The sequence below is a fragment of the Miniopterus schreibersii genome, assembly GCF_964146895.1.
Source record: "Miniopterus schreibersii genome assembly, chromosome: 9".
Classification (NCBI taxonomy): Eukaryota; Metazoa; Chordata; class Mammalia; order Chiroptera; family Miniopteridae; genus Miniopterus; species Miniopterus schreibersii.
In genome coordinates, this window is record NC_138118.1 from 12,926,237 (window position 1) to 12,940,479 (window position 14,243).

Consider the following 14,243-nt stretch of genomic DNA (forward strand, 5'->3'; position numbering starts at 1 on the left):
AACAATGTCATTTAATGCCACTTAACACCATCAGGTGCACTGAAAAAAGAGCAGGTTTGGGGGTGGGGAGGGAGAAGGTGAGATCATGAGTTTGATTTGGGCATGTTCAGCGTTGGTGCCCAAGACACAGCCCAGGTCACAGAATCTGTACTGCTTGCCTCAGAGGGTCATCATGATGACGATGCTTATTATTTATGTAAATCATTATAAACATTATTAAAACTGCTATTTTATATATAAAGTTCGCAGAAACACAGAAATCCTACCGGAGCTCCAGCCTTTCTCAAAGTCCCTCCCAGCCCCCCACAGGGTGTCACGGAGACTGGGAGAGCACAGCGTAACGACCTGAGAGTGCCAGCCGGAGCACAGCTGGCGTAGGAGGGGAAGATGGTTCTTTCCCTTGCGTACTGCAAGAGAACTAGTCTAGCCACTAGTCTGAGGGAATATTCGAGCACCTCAAAGGAAGAATCATGGAGTATTAACACTGGGTTTTCTGTTGATGTGTAAGAAAGTACCACAAATTTATTACCTCACAAATACTGTGGGTCAGAAGCCCAGGCACTGGTTAGCTGGGTACCATGTCAGGGTCTCACAAGGCTAACAGCAAGGTGTCAGCCAGGGTTTCGACCTCAACTGAGGCACAAGGGTCCTCTTCCTAGCCCAACTCAGGTTCTTGGCACAATACAGTTCCTCTGGTTGTAAGACTAAGGTCCTTTTTTTCCTGCTGGTTGACAGGGGTCACTCCTAGAAACCACCCTCGAGTCCCTGCCATATAGCCCACTCTTCTCACAAGAACTGCTTCATCAAGGCTAGCATCTGCTTGCTACTGTCCGGACTCACTTGATTAGGTCAGGCCCACCAAGGACAATCTCCCTTTCAATTAAGTCAAAGGCAAACCTTTAGGGGCTTTAATCACATCTGTAAAATCCCATTGTGAATCACGGGAGGGATGCTCCACCTCTTCCGTCACTACCAGATCTGGCCCACACACACGGGCAGGAATTGTAAGGGTCAAGGTTCATCAGGGTCATTTTACAGTTCTCCCTATGGCTAGTGGGAGTAAGTAAAAAACAGATCATTCAAAATAGAAAGTCCCTGAACAAAACATGGCAAAGAGGGAAGAGAGGAGATACCTTTACATTCCACCTCAAAAGTACTAACATATTAGTGGGTGATTCTAGCAGGAAAGGCTACCCAAGAATTCTGGGTAGAACTGTACATACACATCAGGACATCCTAAGAAGAACAGAAGGTCACTTCACTGCAAAAGCTACACTACATCCATGGATTGAGATACAGCCTGTAAACTAAGTAATCACATTCAGAAACTCCTGCCGGATTGAGGGGAGGGGGCAAGAGGCAGAAGAAGGGAAGGCTTAGAGATTCTTTTTTTTTATACATCCACCAGAATAGTGAAAACTTAGGCTGATAAAAATCACATTAGTGAAAATATAAAACAATTGCATTCTCATGCAATTTCTCATTAATTTCTATAATTTTTAAATGCCTGTTAGTATCTTCTAAAGCTAAACATACGCTTTTGATGACCCAGTAATTCCACTTCTAGGTCTATCCCCAAGAGAAATGAGTGCATATATACAAAATTGACAGATTAATTTATAATAGCCTCAAAATGGAAACAATAAATGTCTATTAACAGTACAATGAATAAATTGCTACAATCACACAATGGAATACTATATAGCAATAAAACAAACTGATACATAAAAAAAATGAACACATCTCACAGATAAGAATTTCATAGACATTATGTTGAGCAAAAGAAGCTAGACACACACAACACTGTATGTGTCATATATTTATGTAGATGTCAAGGATAGTCCAAACTATTAATAGTGATAGCATTGGAAATCACAATAGTGGCCCCTCTGAGAGGGAAGTGACATGAGAAATCCTTCAGGGTACTGGTCACATAGGTTTACATACAGGCAACAACTGAGTGTGCATTTAAGAGTACTTTACACACTTACTGTCAGTATATTCTATATCAATATAAAGTGAAATATAATAAAATGATAATAGTAAAAAATAATGGAGTAGAAAGAGGGAGAAAAAAGAAAAAGGATTCAGCTCATAAGGAACTAAGAGTTCATGTGTTAGACACAATTTGTTTATATAATGTATATTATATAAATTTCAAAGTGTAAAATGAAACAATTATGGCTAAAACTTAAACAAACACTATCTAAAATTAAGCTAATTATTCCCCTTGGGCATTATATATAATCATTTAAGTTATTTATGGAGTAAAATTCAGTTCATGACATTGAAGATCAAAACAGTTTAAAGAGAAATGGCCACCTGCACTAGGGCCCTGAGCATGTATCTCTGGAGTGGATATAAGTGGGAGAGCAGATCACTAGATCACTAAAACCTGCCCTCTCGGTTAGATCTGTAAATTCCACCCAGACCATCACAAAGGAGGCTACTCACTTCTCATCCCAGATTGGGATGATCACTCAGGCAAACTCTTTCTCAATACTCTAAGAGGACTTCTGTTAAAGAAGAAAACAGAGGACAAGAAAAATGTCTAAAGGCCATCCAAGGAGAGTCTCCTTGAATTTATTTGTCCATTAGCATACTTATTCATTAAGTAATTTTTAAAATGTACTGAGTCTCCGGTGTGTGAAGAACGATGCTAACTGCTGCGAGGTCACAGAAAAACTAACAACAGTCAACATGTCCTCAGTACTTCCCAGGTGCCGGGCAGTTCTGCACATCCCACACGTCGTAACTCATCTCATCCTATGGCCATGTGAAGAAGGTGTACTTATATCCACGGTTTACAGAAAACAAAACTCACATACAAAGGAGCTGATTTGCTCAAACTCACCCAGGTGGCAAACCTGACTGCAGAGACCACATCTGAACCTCCAACAAGATCTCAGACCCAGATGGGAAAAGACAGGGACCAAGCCGCTGAGACTCAAAAATCCAGAGCTTTGGGCTGAAGAAAAGCCACAGGAATCATTTAATTTCTCTTTACTGCTGAGAAAACTGGTTAAGTGACTTGCACAAAATCACAGAGCAAATTATTAAGAAAGGTGGATGGTGGCTTGATTTTAATAATAAAAATATAGAGTACATCTCAGAATAAAAAATGAAGAATTCATATTCTTCAGACACTAAAATGAAGGCTAAAATCAACAGAGCCTAGAACGAAGAAAGGGGCATTTACAACCTTTATCCAGGAGGAGGGGGCAGTGAAGAAACCGCAACTCCAACCCTGGGCCTAGGCAGGGGAATGGGGATCTGAATCAAAGCCGCTGGATGCCTGAAACAGGTGGGGCTGACAACCGGCAAGATTAGGTTAGGTTAGGTTAGATTAGATTAGATCAGATTAGATACAGTTATATTATATTAGAGAGATCTGAACAAAACTAAAAATATCTACCACGTCACCAGACTGGAAAAGTGGGAATTTTCCAAATGCCTCTCTCACTCAAATTCCACACAGAAAGCGCCACCACATCCAACTGATTCTACCCACTAGCTTCCTGGTCTATCCCCACCTCTCCGTGCTCACTGCCGTGACCCTTCTAAGAAGCTGGCCACAACTTCTCCAAGCTCTCACCTGAAGTAACAACACAACGTGCCTCCCTGACTGCAGCCTCACTGTACTCAGTACGTCCTCACAGTCACCAGGGTACATTAAAGTGCAGATCTGTTACGTCTCTCTCCTGCTCTAAACCCTTACGGGACTTACTGCCCACAGGACAAAACCATGCCTCCTTGCTGCTGTACCAGGTCCTCTGAGATCTGCCCTCCTGTCTCCCTTGTCTAGGTCCAACCTTCCCCATGCACTCTCTGCTCCAACCACACGAAATACCTACAATCCCACGCTGCTCTCGCCCACCTGTGTGTGTTTTAATCTTCTCCCCACTGGCAGTGACTGCCCTTGCCCTGGTCAGTCTGGTTAGCTCATCTTCCCATGCTCAGTATAAAGATTCCTCCTTTGTAACACCACGGGGTGCATGACTTCCCCGGGAATGTTAGGTGCTTTCTCCTCCATGCTCCCTAACATTCAGTGAAGCTATCTGTTTGCATGTCTTGTCTTCCACGGCTCCTGGAACTCTCCCATATTCAGATGTCCCAGGACCAGGGCCTAGAATATAATTATCAACCCAGAAATGTGGACTGTATGTTGTCCCTCCAACATGTCAATGGATACATCCAACAACCACAAGAACTAGGCAGGGTAAGTGTTGCTAACTTCACTATACAAATGAGTAACCTAGGGCTCAGAAAGGCACAGTGACCTGCCTAGTAAACGCACAACGAGGAACAGGCTGTCCTTCCACTAACCATGATGCACCCCAGGCTCCTCCAAGCACAAACAGCTGCACCAATATTCCACATGTGACCATCACTAACCGAGTGAACAGGGACATGTAAATCAGTTAACTGGGGCTGAAACCAGACGTTAATGTGCAAACAAACTGGGACATATTTGAGCTAAGCAGGCATGACTATGCAAATGAGCTGCTGCAATTCAGGAGATGTCATCACAATTCAAGGAATAAACATCCTATATTGTGACTAATTACAATACAGGGTGGGGCAAAGTGGTTTTTACAATTGTGAGTACACAAAACACTTTTATTATTAACTATTGTATTACTCTCCACACAAACAACTGTAAGCCCACTTCTGCTCCATGCTGTATGTTTTCACTCACATCAAAACTACAAGCTGGGCCCAGCCAGGCATACTCAGCGATTGAGCATCAACCTAGGATCCAGGAGATCATGGTTTGATTCCCAGTCAGGGCACATGCCCGGGTTTTGGGCTCGATCCCTAGCAGGGAGTGTGCAGGAGACAGCCGATCAATGACTCTCTCATCATTGATGTTTCTTCCTCTCTCTCTCTCTCTCTTTCTCCCTCCCTCTCTCTGAAATCAATAAAGATAGATTTAAAAAAACAAACAAAACAACAAGCTGGAAATCATATGTGAGCACACAGAACTCTGCACTCTTCAGACAGAACCAAGCTGCCATTTGCAGTCCAAGCTGAACAAGGTACTCTGGAGTTAGATTAGGCCGGTCCTTCATGCTCCAGTCCCATCAATATCTCCAGCCCAATCTACCATGAGCAATCTGATACAATACACTACAATAACTGCACTTAAAACAGTTGTTTTTCCTATGGGATTTTTAATAATAAAGTGCCAAGGCTATACGACTTGACCACCATTCAGAAAATCCAGTGTGTGATTACATTAGCTTCTGCTCAAGTATAATGTCTTTTACTCTCCTATCATCACCAGTACACCAGTGGTTCCCATCAATTCATAATCTCTAATTGTTACAATGAACAATGGCCAAAGTCATGGTGTCCCCTCTATCCTGAAAGTAATGGGTTATAATCAGTGGAGCTCTATGTACATAAACTGACTTCCTTCATATACAGAAAAAGTTATAAGCAATTCGTGCTGTGAAACTAGAAAAGGTATACTCTCACTTTCATACATTTGTCCCTGCCATGCCCACTGCCTGAAATGCCCACCCCTTATTGATCTCAAAAGCTTCTCTTAGTCCTTTAAAGCAGCTTGAAGCTTAAATACTTATGAAAGCCTCCCTGCCTTTCCCAGCTCTTTACACACATCTCAGTTACATATATACAGCTCCATCATAAAGTATATCACGGTGCTGTGGTCACTTGTTTGCATGCTGTATTAATTAAGATATCTAAAAGTAGGGCTGTAAGTAACAGAGAACCAAAATACTAGTGACTCAGACAGTTTATTCCTCTCTCATAGAGAAGTCTGGGACAGTACAGTGGCTCTGGTCATCAGAGATGTGACAGACACCCCACAGTATGAGAAACCCAGGCTCTTTCTATCCCCTTGCTCTGCCACCCCAATGGTGCTGTCTCGCCTGCATGGTCCGAGATGGAGCATCACCACATTTCATTCACACTGTGTGCGAGAACATCCTCGTGCCCTGGGATGGGAGGGAAGGAGAGCCTGTTCCTTCCCTTTAAATGTAAGTCCTGAAGTTACACACATCAAATTCATTCACTTTCTACTGGTAAGGATTAAATTACATATTAATGGATGGCAGCAAGGAAAGCTTAGAGATGTTTACAGTTTGGGTGGCCATGTGTCCGGCTAAAATTCAGAGGCTCTATTAATACAGAGGAAGGAAAAACAAATGTGGGGACAAGAGCCAGTCTCTGTGACACAGTCATGGTCCCTTTCTGTCCTTTTGCCTTCTAGGCAACACTTGCTTTTGTTAATTATTGTATCCCAAAGGCCTGGTGAAATGCAGTGGTGAAATAAACTTCATAAATCTGTACAGATTCAATAAATAGACACTCCTAGAAAACATAGGCAACGACAGTAACAGCCGCTGGCTTCACTTAATGCCAGGTTCCGACACCCCCGATGGCAGGTGAGGGAGGGGAAGGAGCGGGTAAGTGCGGAGGCAGCCTCCTGTCCCGAGGTGTCTCCTCATGAACCACCTTACCGACCGGCCGCACAGCACTGGTTCAACCCTGACCTGGACCTGGAGTTCCAGCGGGACGGTGCAGGCCAAACGCCCACTGCACGTGTCACAGAAAACTCCAAATTTGGTTTTGACTTCTAAATGGAAATACTGCGCTGTTGTATGTTTATATGGTATTATCTCTGAAGTCTTAAAATTTTTTAAAAGTTAGTTATAGTTCTACTTTTTATAAAAAGTATATATAAGTGAATAGGACACCTGCACAACTTCAAAAGTAATAAAACAAAAAACAGTATTTCCACCACTTAGCTCGAGAAACAAGGCAGTTTCATTATCCTCGAAGCCCATGTGCCCCTCTCTGTGTGTCTGTCCCCATCCTCTCCGGATGTGACCTCCTGCCTGAGATTCGCATTATGCTCCCACCTTAACTTCTTCCCGTTCCTACACATAAGGATGCATGTGACTAAAAAACATAACTACTCAGTTCTGACTGTTTCTGACCTGCAGACAGATGGAATTAGACTACACATAAGCTTTTGAGAGTCAACCAAGTTCAGGTCTAGTATAATTCATTTACTTTCACTGACATATAGCATTCCACTGCCATGGCTATACCACAATTTACAAATCCATTCTCCTCTTGTTTTTGGTATTTGAGTTGTTTCCAGGTTCTTGTGATTCAAATGATGTCCCTCTGAAGATACCTGTCAATAGGTTTTGCCTTTCAAATTTGAGTTCTCAATTCTTCAAAAACTTATTTTCCTAAATGACATGAGGTTCAAATTCAATTCTTTTTTTGTTCATAAAGAATCAATGGTCTCACCACCATTATTGATTACTCTGTCGTATTCCTACAAATCTGTAATGCCATCTCCCATATCAAATGTTCCTTTATCTAACTAAAATTTCTGAGAGTACTGGTTTGTAATGGTGCATCAGGTGCCCCACAGAAAAAGGGAAAAATGGAGTGGGTGTCTAAGTAGCTGGTCTCAGAGCCCACAACCCCACATAGTCAAACCATCTCCAGTTTAATCTGTTTTCTATACTGAACTGTGGAACAAGACTTAAACAGAAGAAGGATCTACGACTGAAAAATGGTTTTGCAAAGCACTGGATCTGAGTTCTAAAGCACTCTTTACCATTAAAACCTACTGTATTACTTTCTAGACATCATATTACATATATGTTTACATCATTTTTTCTGAATTTTGGTAAGATCTCTTCAGATAAGATCATCCCTATTAGTACTGCTGAAAGGATCCAACCTTCATTTTGAAGATGTAAAATTACCTTCTGAATCGTGTTTTACTGAAATGATGATAAACTTGTTATGTAGCTTTCTCATCAGTTTCTAATAATGTCTTTCTTCACTATAAACCATAAATGTTTATTGTCCTCTCACTTTTCTAAAAAACTCAATGAGAATTAACTACATCATATCAACTACTCAAGCTGCCAAAAATATAATTTCTCATGGTCCAGAAGAAAATATAAAAAAATGAGCAAAGCTTTTAGTTTTAATTATTAAAATAGTAATGTGAACCAAATGATGAAAAATATCAGAGAAGCTTTTAGAATTTTCTGTTACATCACATTAGAAGTTTACGCTGTTTTTTCATACTTTTTTCAAAAAACCATTAATTTTTTATAAATAATATAAGGAAAAATACATATGTATCTTTTTAAAAACTCAAATATGTATCTTGTTTAAAAGCATTCCCTCTTTTCCCATATCTGTACAAATGAATGACTAAATTAGTTGAACAAAAGTGTGTGTTTTTTAAAAAATAAGGTTATTTTATCATGATGCAATAATTGCTGTAGCAACAATAGCATCAGAGGGGGAAATGAGGCAGGAACCGCTGCCATTTTGGGAAGATTCCCCATCTCAGGTATCAGATTACCTGCCTGGATGTATATGTAACCTTATCTGCCCTCTGGAACCCCGCCCACTATTTTCGCGCCAAAAGCAGGCCCAACCTATGACCCTATAAAGCTGACCCAAACCCTTTGTTCGGGGCCCAGAATTTGGAGACTGCCTCCTCTGGGACCGCATGCATTAAATAAAGGTATCCTTTCACCTCAAAAAAAAAATAATAATAATAAGGTTATTTGTCATCAGGTAGTTCTGCCTGCTGACTAAGGGTATTTCTCAAAAGTGAGGGTCTTCCTAGGCTTCACCAAGGCTTTGCGCCGGCGTCTTTCCACTCTCAGGACCCACTTTCCCATGATCACCAGGCTCTCCCACATGGCTCAGCTACCACAGGCAGAGAGGAAGTTGAATGAATTGGATTATTCAGAAAAATAAATCCATTTCATGTAAATTAAATCCACAAAGAATATTTTAAAATAAAATATCTACAGTGCATACAGTAAGGCTAAGAGAGGATACACTCAACAATAATCTTAGCATAAGAATACTTTTATTTCCTAAACAATTCAAAATAATGCATTGGTCTGTTCATGACCTGAGGAGAGTATTATTAATACTTACTACTTCTTAGGAACAGATAAAGAAGTTGGCGTTTATAAAAATTGTATTATAATTTCATTATAGGACAAATCTTACATACAAGTAAATTAAGATCAGTCTTTTAAAAAGCAAGAATATAAACATACAAAGGAAGAAGAACCAATTTCATACACTGTTTTAGAACCTAAAACAGAAGAGATTATGAAAGATGAAGGTTATTTTGAAATCCTTTATGCAACTTTAAGAAGAAAAAAGCTTACATTTTTTCATGTCCCTTGCATATTGTTACTAACAAAGTCATCAAGCAAAATTGAAAAGACTACAAAGAATTTTCTAATCAAATTTCAAGACATAAAGCTTCACTAGCGCTTCTGATATTTAAGGCTGTGGAACAAATATGTGGTATGAGTGTAAAACTGCTGTTCCTTGTTTTAGCCAAAGTGTCCCTGAAAATGTGTGCGTAACTTAAATCTTGCTTTAAACGCTCCAATACAGAACAGCTTGTATTTAAGAGACTCCTAAAGAAAAATGGATTCATGGTCACCCTACTTCAAATACTGCCTTTACCTTAAAGCAAGGCACTTCCAAATGGATTAACTGCATACAGTATCACTAAGCATTCACAACCCGCACCAGCAACCCAGTCAGGCCAGAACACGAGCCGGGTTTTCCCTGGTGCCAGTACTTCCATGTTTACTACACAAAGCAAACCCACTTAGAGAAGTCAATTCTCAAGTGGTTGGAGCTGTTTTATAGGACATTTTAATGTCAGGGCTATAGAAATGCCACTCATTAAACTAATGGGGATAAAAGTGGCACTCTAAAGGTAATATTATTAAGTCCAAAGAGCAGTAGCCCCAGGACAGAAAAGAAACTGTAATCAAAACTGAGTATACATTTCTACTTGGATCAATGACAAGTAATGTTCTCTACCCATTTTGGGTTTTATCTTTAAAAATGAGTGAAGACAAATCACAGGACTCCCATGCTGTTTATCAAAGCTCCCACTAGGGTTTCTCAATACGTAGGCTTGTTCCTACCAATAGCAAATAAGGAGACACTGAGGAGAGAGGCCTCCTTCGTCATATACTTTTTAAGTGCCTCATGGAGCCAAGCCCTGTCCGAGGCTCTGGAATGCACTAAAGAATAAAGCTCACATTCTGGGTAATCTGAGGAAAGTGTAGAAATTTAACAACATAACCAGACACATGCATATTAAGAAGAGCATTGTAAGGAAAATAAAAAACATGTTGTGATAAAAAATGACAGGATGAGGGTGGGGGACAGGATGCTGGAAGAGGTCAGGGTGCAATAATGAAATCTGGGCAAGAGACCCAGATCTAGACGTCATCACATCCCCCTCCCATCCCCCCCATCCCTGCACTAAGCCAAGCTCGGTTCTGGCTGAGATGGCCTGGGGACAGTCTAAAGAGTGAGCACAAGGAAGATCTCAGGACCAAACCTTGAGATGCTTCAAAAAGTGTGGAGAAGACTGGGGAAGAGCATGAGGGGAAGAAACAATAGCTGCTGACAGGTCAGGTGAGAGGAACACAGCAAAGCAAACACTGAACCGGTGAGATGGAGGACACTGGTGACCTTGAGGACAGCCAACTCAATGCAACAGTGAGACGGGTGGGGGGTAGAGAAAATGAGAGACAAAGAAGGGGCCACAATTCTCCTAATTCCACAGCGATAAATTTTTAAAAGCTCCATTTTCATTTAAACCAAGTATAGCTATTCTAATTGTCCCAGGATTTGAATATCTCATTTTATAGTCACAATACCCCCCTAAAGTGGTCAGACCTAATAACAGCTCTATTTTTCAAATGAGAAAACTGAGGCACAAAGGGACTAAATAACCTAAGAGCTTATTTTGGACAGGAGAAGCAGTGTTTTGATTTTTTTAACTCTCCTGAGATAATGCGTTCATCAGTCATCTTATCCTGGAGAATCCCCGTTAAACCCGAGGAGCTATGCTGCGCTCAGGCTAACTGTTCATTAAGACCCGCATCTTCCTAACCTCCACGAGGCCGCGCACGCACTGCAGGAAGTGGCGGAGGCCCCAAAGCACGGGGAGCCTGGGCCTAATGCGCACACGCTGGCCTTCTTCCTGCCCTCTCCGCGCTTGCACACAGCATCCCCGCCCGGCCCGGGCGCCAGGCAGGGATACACCGAACCACCTGCACCCGAACAGCTGGGGCCAGCTGAGGTGGGTTGATGATACCAAAGAAAACTCTCATTTTTTCATTCATTTTCCCCCTTGTGTGCTGTTAGGTTGAGTAACATTTTTAATTGCATGATAAATGGAAAATGTTGGCAGGAACTTCACTTGTGTAAAATTGGAGCTTTTTAACTGCTACGTTGATGGTCTTTGCTGGTGGATTCTTTACCGCGTTGCCGGCAACAAGCCAGCGCTAGCCCGATGAACGGAACCACTAGGCGGCGAAGCCCACGGCTCCTGGCGCCCAGAGGAGGCGAAAGCCGCCTGCCTGGCTCTCAGCATCTGACTGAGCCAGTCAGTGAGGCCTTTTCAAGGGTAAGCGGACGTGCAGATCGCACTGCGGTCCTTGAGCCAGTCAGATTAGCAGAATGACTGAAAGGATGGCCGTTTTTAATGAAAAACAGGTCTGCTTCTTCCCCCTTTTCTCTGCTGAAATGTTGAAAGCATTTATCAGAGAAACTTTTGTTCCTGAGTGAAACACCATCAAACTTCACAAAAATTGCTCAGCTGATCTATTCTCTCACCAAGCAGGTGGTGAGGCAGCTCACACAATTATTTTTTAATGATTATTTCAAGCATGAGATATTTGCTAACTACTTTCTCCCTGTATAACCAGAGATAAATCCTCCTAGGCCACTGGGCACTGGAAAGTGCAATAGGCTATTGCCTGAAAGTCCCATATTTCAATTAAGTTTTGAAGGATGGGAAAGTTCCTAGTTAGATTATAGTGATTCTTCAATTAACCATCCTCACAGGATGAAATTCCTCTGTAACTTAGTTGGATTCTAAAATGTTTTTCAATTACACACAGCAGTGTTGTCCTAGGCCAGGCTCAAGGGCAACATTTCTATTTAATAAAGCCGTGTATAGCTGCAGAGAACAAAATATATCCACACGGCTTCTACGCCTTCAACTGAAAACTGATGGAGCCTATGAAGCCGAAAACGGCTGTTCGCAGCCCATCTCCTTTGGGTACTTCCTACCTCTCAACAGCAAGCTCTCCATCCTACTTCAGACCTCAGCTCCCTCGCTCTTGCTGTCACTGAGTTAGCCAGTATCTACTGAACATTTACTGTACCAGGCACTGTGCTAAGAACAGGAAATAAAATACTATTTCCCCCATGGAGCTTATAGTTTTGTTGCTGACAGCAACAAGTGAGCGCTAATCCACAATACAGTGTGGAAAGTGCTCAGAAAGGTAACATTAAAGATGTGAGCACACACCAGGGGCCACAACCTGATAGAGAGTGAGAGTGAGTGTGAGTGAGTGTGAGTGTGTGTGTGTGTGTGTGTGTGTGTTAGGCTGGGGAGAGGAAGAATCTTCAGTATAAGTGACAATTAAATTTAAGTTGGAAAGCTGAGAATTTAGCCAAAGAGACAAACAGAATGCATATGAAAACTCTGAGAGACAGTACCAGTAATTGCACTAATATTTGAGGAGAAAGAGGAAGGCATAACATTTACTATACAATGACACTTTTCTCAACATGAGTCACAGCTTAACTTACCTAACTTTCTCAACAACCTCATGGGATAAGTGCTATTACTTCTATCCCCATTCATAGATAAGAACCCAGAGGCAGAGGTTACGGAGCTAGTAAATGTGAAGCTAAATGTAGCATCTGGGTCCAGAACCCTCTAGTCTTTGTTGCTTCACTAACCTGTCTCTCAAGAGATCAGGGACCATGGTGGGGGTGGGGGGTCACAACTGAAAATTATTCCACACAGTTAGAGCCCAGAGTGCATACCATTCTTCCTCACTACCTAACAACAAAGAATCTAGTATCTGTCATTTATCCTGTTGACTAATTGTGCCTGAATCTGAGTGACAGGTGGACTGCTGTCCCCTTAACTGTACGGTCTAAGTGTCAAACGCAGGGTTCCGGTGGAGCAGGATGGTGACAGCAGGGAAGGCGTGCATGTACAGGGATGGGGCTATACAGGAATTCTCTGCATTTTCCACTCAGTTTGGCTGTGAATCTAAAACTGCTCTAAAAAATTAAGTTTACTAATCATTAAAAAAAATAAAATTATCAGGATTCAAGCTAAACACAAAAAAGAAAGATTTTGTTTGTCCCCATTAAAGGAATTGTATCTATTGGAAGCCGAGGGCGGAAACGCATGATGATAAACTTGAGGTCTTCCTAAGCCAGCTCCGAAACTGAAGAGGACACTGGCGTATGGAAGGCACCCCAAGCCGCACGGAATGGTACCCCTCCCTCCCAAGGCCAGCTAAGCACGGTCAGTCCTACAAGGATGTGTGCTCTGCTACTCTCAGCTCCTTCCAAGCTTTGCGGTCCACCCTAGAGCCCTGGGACGGCTCCATCATCCAATGCCTGGCTCCCTCTCCTCCCTCGCTCTGTCTCACCAGGCATAGATCAGGCCATCATGTGCTTCAACTCTCTCTACTCCTGTAGTTCAAGACTCCAGGACGCACGCTTCATGCTTTCCAGAACATAAAGCAACATTTTATTAAATAAAACGTTGGTAGGTTAATCTCCTTTTCCTTATGTCCTCAAACATATTTCTAGGCTTTTAGTTCTGATAACTATATATATGAGCTCTGGAATTATTACTGTGATATAACTATGAGAGAGCATAGCAGGATCTTTAGAAAAATGTATAGGTATTTAGATTAATAATGAAGGTGAATGTAGGAATGACGAGGCAGTAGTCTTTAAATCCAGAAAGGCTGACTGTTTACGTCATAATATTTTGATGCAGAGCTATGGTAAGCCTTAAAAACTGAATATTTAATTGTCTAGACATGTCACCTCAGAATATCCCAAGTGCTGCAGTGTATCAAAACTGAAAGTGTTTTCACCCATCCCTCGGGGGAAAGCCCACAGTTCTAAAATAACTTAAGTAATCATCCCTTCCCTCAACTCCTCTAGCAATATTATGTATACCATCTATTCAGCTGGTAGCATTTGCTTTCTGGTGTTGTTACTGACATGTGTGCCTTAGTTTCAGAACTGGATCTTAAGCGGTTATCTTGTGTTTCCCTGCATTTTCCTCCATCCCTTCCAATGCTGAGGACATCCTGCACTTAGCAGGCCCCCAAAGGCCTTTCTTAATTTTT

At 41.8% G+C, this 14,243-nt stretch overlaps 1 protein-coding gene across 1 annotated transcript in view; it reads right to left on the reverse strand.

The window, feature by feature from the left end:
* EXOC4 (exocyst complex component 4) overlaps positions 1–14,243 on the reverse strand; it is a 643,225-nt gene that overhangs the window by 442,176 nt on the left and 186,806 nt on the right. The gene's annotated exons all lie outside the window — the stretch shown is intronic.